The sequence below is a fragment of the Mytilus californianus genome, unplaced genomic scaffold (assembly GCF_021869535.1).
Source record: "Mytilus californianus isolate M0D057914Y unplaced genomic scaffold, xbMytCali1.0.p SCAF_15, whole genome shotgun sequence".
Classification (NCBI taxonomy): Eukaryota; Metazoa; Mollusca; class Bivalvia; order Mytilida; family Mytilidae; genus Mytilus; species Mytilus californianus.
In genome coordinates, this window is record NW_026262637.1 from 23,616,677 (window position 1) to 23,625,479 (window position 8,803).

Below are 8,803 nucleotides of genomic sequence, written 5' to 3' on the forward strand. Positions count from 1 at the left end.
GTATATGTATGTTTATACTTGTTTTACAATTCTTGTAGAAAACATACAATTAAGAATAATCTTATAAAAGGCCAACTATATTTTCGTCTTTTAAATTTATAATTTTCTTTTATTTCTCTTTCTCTTATATGGCATGTCTAGTATAAATAGTCAATAAACCCCAAAACAAACATTAGAAGTTTGTTCCTGACCCTGCTCATAGCTTCAAGTAATATCTGAATTATTTTTTGTAACAAACAAATTATTCCGGCGTGACATTTGTTCCGCCGGAACTTATTTCATAGGAAATATGTTCCACCGGAATTTATATCACAGAAAATTTATACCCGGAATATATGTTATAAGGAAATATGTTCCAGCACTGTAAAATTTGTTCCGGAACTAATTTGTTAACTAAATGTTAAATAAGTTCCGGGTGTTATAGATTAACATGATGCATTAACTTTATATCAAGCAAAACATTCTATAGTTGTACCTGACAAATTTAATACTCAACATTGAAGTCTTTAAACAACACGAAAACATTCAACATAAGGTAAATCTTTTAGAAATTCAAATTACGTCAGCATATATATCATGTATATTGTACGTAGATAATGTAATTAAACATTTTGCTATACTCCACAGAATCCATATTGGATGTTTACACCTTTTTATTTATTACATTATCAATTTAATACATGTTTTTATAATGTACTTGAATTATAACTTTGAACTCACTGATAACAATGCTCAGTATTAAAGATAACTTGTATAACTAGTGGAACATATTTCACAGACAAGGAACTTATTTCACCAGGTAAGGAACAAATCTCACAAACCCAGAACTTATTTCACCAGGTAAATTGTGGAACTTATTTTATGGAGATGGAACAAATCATATAGAAATTATCTGTGAAAAAAGTTCTCCCAGAATATATTTCCTGTGATATTTGTTCCACTGGAACTTTTTTCACAGGAACAAATTGTGGCTCACATATTCACAACTATTCTATATATTATAGTTAGACTTGGGAGGATAAAAAACTTTAAAATGTTGTAATGACATGTCCATTGAAGAATACCGTAGATTGAACTTTAGAAGTAAATTGTCACGTTTTGTTTGTTGCTTAATTGGGTTGCTGTCTAAATTAATTATGTATACTTCACATCTCCTTAAAAATCATTCATAGAAATTAAACATTGCTTAAAATATGTTAGCATACATGTATAATTGCTTTTATCGTCTGAGAGTAGTTTTTTGTTCTTATATTCCCTTTTAGATATATTTTTAGTCTTCTGTTCTTCAACGTCTGCTATCTTGCTAGGAAGAGCTAGCTAGGTAGATCTAGACAACATCCAACTTAGCCCAACGATCTTGGGGTGTGTGCGGGGGCACTTATTATGTAATGAGTGGAAGGGATGAGTCGCTAGGATAGATCACTATTTGAAGCTTCATGATATTGCATGAGGTCGAGAAATTTAGGTGAAATATAAGACAAGGTTGATGATTGAATCTGAAACTAATCAGATGTCGATATTTTTTTTTTCAGATGCAATTAAAATCACCAGAGATTGTGTATATATGTCTCTAAAATCACTTTCGTAAATGTTTTAGATATTTGTCCAAATCTATTTACTAGTATCTCCCTATGAAATAGCGTAACAATGATAGCTATGTGCGGGTATATATACTTATTGTAAAAAATATATGATAGCTAGGGTAACTACATGTATGTTCTTTTATCATTCAATATATATATATATATATAAAAAGATTGGGGTATTGGATGTCTCAGCTGCTCACCTCTGCCATAGAAAGGTCGAAGTACTGCCGCCCCCGCCCCCTGAGATAAAAATTCTCTTGTAAATTAATATTAATCGAAAAGAAATTATTTGATATCTCCGTTTTAACATGTTTGTGCTGCCTTTAGATTATCATACTGAGTATAAATAAATATAACCTAAGAAAAGAACATTTTCCTAGAAGTTTTCTTCTGTTTTCACGTATAAAATTTTCGTAACAGTGAGCGACTGGATTGAAATAATCACGTGTGTGTTTACAAATCTTCAGGAGATTTAGTCTCGATCATCCAGCCGCTTTATTTTTCAAAGTATAGCGTCTGGATGACAAGTGATATAAAAATGGTAATTTATGACATTCGGAATAGTATCGGCTTTTTTAGCTTGTTGTTAGAGATAATGTCCAAGACGAATAACCAAGAAGTTGGTTATTGACTTCGGAAGAAATGACATTACGATAATATTATTGAAAAGCCCGAGTGTACCGATTGTTGTTTAAAGCTATTTATATATTTTTGTGACGACATACAATTCATGGAAAACACCATACAGCATGGCTGCGAAGGAAAAAATCAGCACATCCAACCTTGGTAAGATTTTATAACAACACACACAATAACATATATTTCAATGCACCCTGCTACACTGAGTATTTATATTCGTTCATGCATGTCTGTGCTACGAACGAGTTAATAATTATACAATAAATGTCAATTTGTGTGTTGACTGGGACCACTCGAACAGTCATATACGCTATAAATACATTTTGGGGTTGATGTGTAGTATCTTTAACTTTATAAATACTTGATGGAAAAGTGCTATGACGCCGAAACATTACCTTCATTTAAGATAAGACTGTTGTATCTATCTAAATATAAGAGTTTACATCTTGATATGTGTAAAAGAAAAAAGGGGAGGGGAGGAGGGATACACAATGATGTACACATTCAAAGAAAAACAAAGAAAATGTATCTAGAAGATGCCATTTTTTACATAGTACACTAAACGGTCAAAATGATTTATGATCGATTTTAAAAAAAAAAAAAATGCATTTAGCTTATACAATACAGATCAGTAAAAAGTGGCACACGTTGTTATGAAAAGTAATTTCGTTTAACTCATATTTCACTATCTAAAAATGTATATATATACTGTTAGTTAACAAAGTCTGGACTGGTCAAATTAAAATAGAAAAATACATTTTTTTGCACTTTTATTGCACTATCAAAAGGCATTTTGTCACACACAAAAAAGTTCATTTATGAATAAAAATGTTGTCAGGGAAGATACCAGGTGGCTATCTAAACCTGTTTCTTTGTTGTTAATGTTGAACAAAACCATGTCAAGAGAAAAACACTGATCATTCAATTTTCTGCAAAACAAAAGACAGTAAAACAATAGATTCAGCATCAATGAAAGGAGGTGTTAATGAGGCAGCAACCGGTGAACCCAATGACATAAATTACCAAAAGTAGACATCATCATGATTAAGAGTTTATCATGTAGACTAAAACAAAAAGTGAAGATAAAAGTACCAAAATGTCAACATTACACAAATAAAGAGATGCGGTATGAATACCAATGAGACAACTATCCACCTAAGTTCAGATGAAGTGGATGTGAGCAATTATAGGCAACTGTATGGCCTTCAACAATGAGAAAAATCCATGCATGGTTTGGATAGAGAATACAAACAGGGAATGTGTCAAAGAGACACCAACTCAACCAAAGAGCATGAAACAACCCAATGCCACCAATGGGTCGTGTCTTCAACGCAGCGAAATAATCTTGCATCCTGAAGCGGGATTCAGCTTGCCCCAGGACAGCTATTTATACAATATATTTCTATGATGTTTTTTTTCAAACAATTTGTTTTTCATATATGCTATGCTGGTGACCAAAAATTAATATGATTTTAATATTTACTTTCTTTTGTAGACAAGCCAATGATGATTTCTGGACACAGATTTTATGTGTAAAATGTGAAGAATTAAAAAAAATATGTAATATTCAGGATTTTCATTGTATCATAAACATGCTTCAGTTCTATAAGAACAAGATTCAAACTGAAAGATTTTTTTTTAATTACTGAAGCATCAATCAGTTTAAATAAATCACAGTACCAAAAATGTTGGCTAAACATTATTTTGACAGCAACCATCAAGTGAAAAAGGTACACAGACGTATATTGAGTAAATAAAACAAAAATCAAGAAACACATTGTTGTTAGATATGTCAGGAAAATTTGATTTGCATTAACAAATTAAAAACCATATACAATGTAAACAATTAAACAGTTAGTTTTCACGGTTTGAATTGTATCTCATTTTCATGTCGCACCCTTTTATAGTTGACTATATGGTAGGGAGTTTTCTCAATATTGAATGCCATGCAGTGATTACATTTGCGTATATCCATGTCATTTAAACTCTGCTGGGTTGTTGCTTCGTTAGCAATCATACCAATTTCCTTATTTTTATATAAAGGTTCACAGGAGAAGTTATTGTTATTGGGAAGCTGTCCTTTATTGCATGCTAATACATGATGGATATTATAAGAGTTGGAGAAGAAGAATACATCTTTGAGTTATTATTATTATTTTTTTACAAGTCACCATGCAATACGGGATAAATCCCATTCAATCTTTTCCATGTGCATGATTCAAACATGCATTCAAAGAGTATATATATATTTATATATTGAGTTTCATGAATGACTAGTTAAGTCCTGTATTTCTCTTATAGACACGGGGTACACTGGCAAAGTAGTATTGTGTGAAGGTTGGTTCCTAAATATTTTCTTTCCGAACGGATTAGGCGATTATTGGTGTAACAGCTGAGAAACATTCAGACTATTCTGTCGTTTGCAGTTTTAAGATCAGTTAATTCTGTAAATGAAAATTAAGTTGGCTCATTGTGTGATCTCACTGATCTGCCAGTTATAGTTAAGAAAGTTTTTCTACATTGTAATCTTAGTATTTGTATGAGATGTTTTTTCTCTACATAGACGTAACTTGATGTGTGGCTTTTTTGTAAGGTAAGTGCATCAGATATCTGAAAGAATATACAAAAAGGACAGCATAAATTATAACAGGAATTTACAGAATTGAGAATAATGAGATAAAACTAAGAAAAATGGATAAACAAATAAAGAATAGAGACTAGCGGAGATACAATATACTGACGGTTGGTTGCTTAATGTCCAGTGGCAAATATTTCATGCATGGTTAGGACGATGTGATACAATATAAAGAATAGAGAAAAGTGGTGTGCTATAATATGAAAAATAGAGAATAATGGTATTTTATAGTATGAAGATAAGAGAATAAAGTGGACAAGTGTGCAATAATATAAGAATAGATTGATTTTGGGTTGCTTGTTTATCGCCGTCTTGTGGTAAATAATGGTGATGTTAAGAACAGAAAAGAAATTAACAATAAATATACTGAAAAAGGAGGTCCTAAATTATAGCCCGTTCGGGATACAGGTCGGAGAAATTATGACTCACTAAAAAATAAGGGTATATTGTAATGGGCCAGAAATATAGATTTAAGTACAACGGTCCACCTACGGACCCCTCTTTTAGCGCGCAGAGAGCGTGGTATCCTCTATACATGAACAGTGGCGGGATCCAGAACTTGTTATTGGGGGGGGGGGGGGGGGGGGGTAGGGGGCACTACACTCACTAATGCTACAGTGTTTCCCTATATAATCCACCTAAATTTTTCCTACGAAAAAAAGGGCTGGATCCGCCTATGACGAGTGCTATAAGATTAAGACGGCCGTAACGAGGCAGGCGTTTAAGTGCCGCCGTCTGCGGTACCCAGGTAATGGGAACAGCCGGTGACACCCCAGGCAGAAAATTGTAATATTATGGGTCGAATAATTTTACATCCGTTTTTGTATCATATTTACCGTTTTTGTAACGAAAACTGCATTAGGCTTGCTTTCAGAGCAGGATGACAGATACTTGCCTAGAATCTTGTTCCATCAAACATGTATCCATTTACAGAAGAGGTTCATTTGAACGTAGAAAAAGCGGGAGCCCGGACAAGTGTGTGTGGTCAACGCTTCATTTAAAAATAACACAAATTTTCAAAAACACTTTATAAATAAAGCCTACAGAGTGGAACCTAGTTATTGTTTGTGATTGCTAGTTCGACCTTTTTTTTTACCAATTCATGTTTGTCTGTTAAAAAAAAAATGTACATGGACAAAATTTAGGAAAAAAGATCACCGTTAATTACAGTTTTTGATCGTTTTTTTTAGAAATTTAAACTAGAAAAGTAGTTAATGATCAAGTCTTCGATAAAAATCATGACAAAAAATATTAAAACTTATATAAAAGTACTTTAAATCAACGAAAAAAATGTCCGAAATCTGAATATTTATAAGTACGGCCAATTAAAGATTAATTTTGACTATAAATCTTTTTTTACATGTTTATATAAAATCACTCAGACAAGAACTCTGAGTACAGGAATACGTGTGAAATGGTTTTTGAAGCAGTTTTATTTATTTGACATCATGTTTGTATTAAAATTGCCCATCAGAAAGTTGGCCAACAATAAAGTGAGCTACAAGAATGTCATATACATGTACATATACTACTACATTAACTGTTTTTTTTTTAAATTATATTGGGGATAACGGAAGTGCTATTTATAGATTGTTCTATATTTAATTATTTGTTACGCCCCCTATAAATATCTGACCAGTCCGGTTAATCACCCCAGACGCTATATTTAAATATGCGTCTGGGTAATCGAGACTACAGGAGATTCGGTTATTATAGATAAGTGTTACCTGTGCTGTACCGATATGCATGATTGGTAACCAGGCAAATCTATTTACTAAATTAAAGAGTTCAGATCCGACACTCTACGGGATTAAAAGACATTTACTAGGTTTGAATTGTTCCAACCAATCAAAGAACTTTAATTATTACAGCGTCAGTATTATCTTCCAATCAGGTAGTAAGAAAGCCGCAGTCCGAGGAGACGGTAATGACTGAATGTTGACAGATTTATTAATTTTGTAATGGTTGGTTCAGTTGCATATACTGCTTATTTCGATACATTAAAACAAACAAAGGGGGTTTAGAGCGGTGGTACCTTTAGAGTATAGCTCAAGATATTTTTGTATACACTGTTAGTGTATAAAATAATCAATTAAATTACTTGAATTTTATTCCAGGAAAATACGAAGGTCCATATATATCAAAATATTCATTTAAATGAGAAAACACTTTTTTAAGTAAAAAAATCGGTCGTATTTGTAAACTCATATTGTAGAGTTATTGAGAAGGGAAAAAGATAAATAATATATTAGTATGAGCTTACCAGAATTTCATTTAAATACGAGCACGCTCAAACCAATCGATCCGCTCTTTTTTATGCATTATATGTATACACGGTGTACCCTCTAAATAGTAATATAAAATCCCAGGACAAAAACCAAAAAATATGATATTTTTTTTATTTCTGTCGGATCAGTAATATTTAAATTTGATTTGTGATAATTGTGTAGCTGTACAGTATTTGATGCTGTACTTTCCGATTGAATAATTACTACAAATGTTTAATCACCGGCAAAATTGAAATATCGAGTAAAAGGTATTGTGGGATCACCTGTGTTAGATTTGTTACAAAAGTATGCACACCTATTCTCTTATCCACAAAGAATGAAGTTTTAAGTTACAAAAATTTTAATCCTCCCCCTTTTACACCCTCGCAAAATAAATTATCGTCCCATTGTCATATAAATGTAAGAGTTTGATGTTCAAAATCATAGATTAAATGAGTTATGAGGTTTAGAACAATTACCTATCTAAACTTAAGATATCTTACGAATTTTTCTTCCTCGACAAACCTAAAAGTTTTTTCTTGAACCCTCACACTATATTTTCGGTATTTGAGAACACGTCAATATAATCAAATAGGGTAAGTTGGGTTATGGTTGGAGCGGTAAAAAAAATGTTTCTTGTTTATCTCTATCATTTGGATTTAATTATTTTGACATGAAAGAATTTTATACGTTAAAAAGATTTCGGCATATTACTTGCACTATGATTAAAATTGTGTGTACAAGCTTTTTATCAATTAAAAAATAGCCACAAATAATTAATACATACCTTTTCTTTTTCTGTGGGTGTTGACATTTTTCATCAGAAGAAATAATAAAAAGTTAAACAACATCAATATTGTTGAAAACTTCATCTTGATAACGGACTTCGGAAATAGCGCGAACTAGAGCTGGTTCATATTTCAAGTTTTCTAAGGGGTAACAGATACATGGGAGACATCATTTTAGATCTCGGCAGCTATGATTCTTATTTCGGTATTAGTTAAATGAATTTGTAACTAAATTAATAGTAAATGCATAACGAATAAACGAGCAACCGAGATTAAGATATATACTAAACGTTTTTCTCTTTTCCTGCCATACTGACACATTTTTAGATTCCGCTGATCTGTGTAATTTTATTTTGACACTACGCTACCGCTATTGCAAAGACCAATTTTTGACAGTAAAGCCGTCCAATTTCGATAGAGTATGTCATGTTTAATTCCATTGGTAACTTTTACATGCATATTCAGAACTTTAGCATGATATATTATGAGCATGAACTAAAACTTTGAGCTGAGTGTATAAATATCAACATAAAAGTCCGATCGGTGATCAAATCAATCACCTAGGTTTTTCAATGAGTTCTTTTTCATAATACGATGTTAGACAATATTTCTCAGATCTATTCAGCCTTTACTTATCTCCTTAAAAACACGATGTTATATCTTCATCATTATATTTTTTGGCCGGACAAATAGCAAAATACCGTAAAAATGCTATTCGTCCGGCTTGCCGGACAAATAGACATTTTTGTCTATTTGACCGGCTAGCCGGACGAATAGACATTTTTGACTATTCGTCCGGCTAGCCGGACGAATAGCCACTGCCAAAAAAATACAATTCATCAATATAACTTACGATCTCAACTAATAGAACCGCTTGTTAATACTTGT

General features: G+C 32.2%; 1 long non-coding RNA gene across 1 annotated transcript; it reads left to right on the forward strand.

Annotated features, from left to right (window-relative positions):
• The first annotated feature begins 2,062 nt into the window (after window positions 1-2,062).
• LOC127725918 (uncharacterized) lies at window positions 2,063-4,094 on the forward strand. The gene is made up of 2 exons (XR_007993272.1): window positions 2,063-2,372; window positions 3,721-4,094. It is a non-coding gene; the product is annotated as an uncharacterized LOC127725918 (long non-coding RNA).
• Window positions 4,095-8,803: the final 4,709 nt, after the last annotated feature.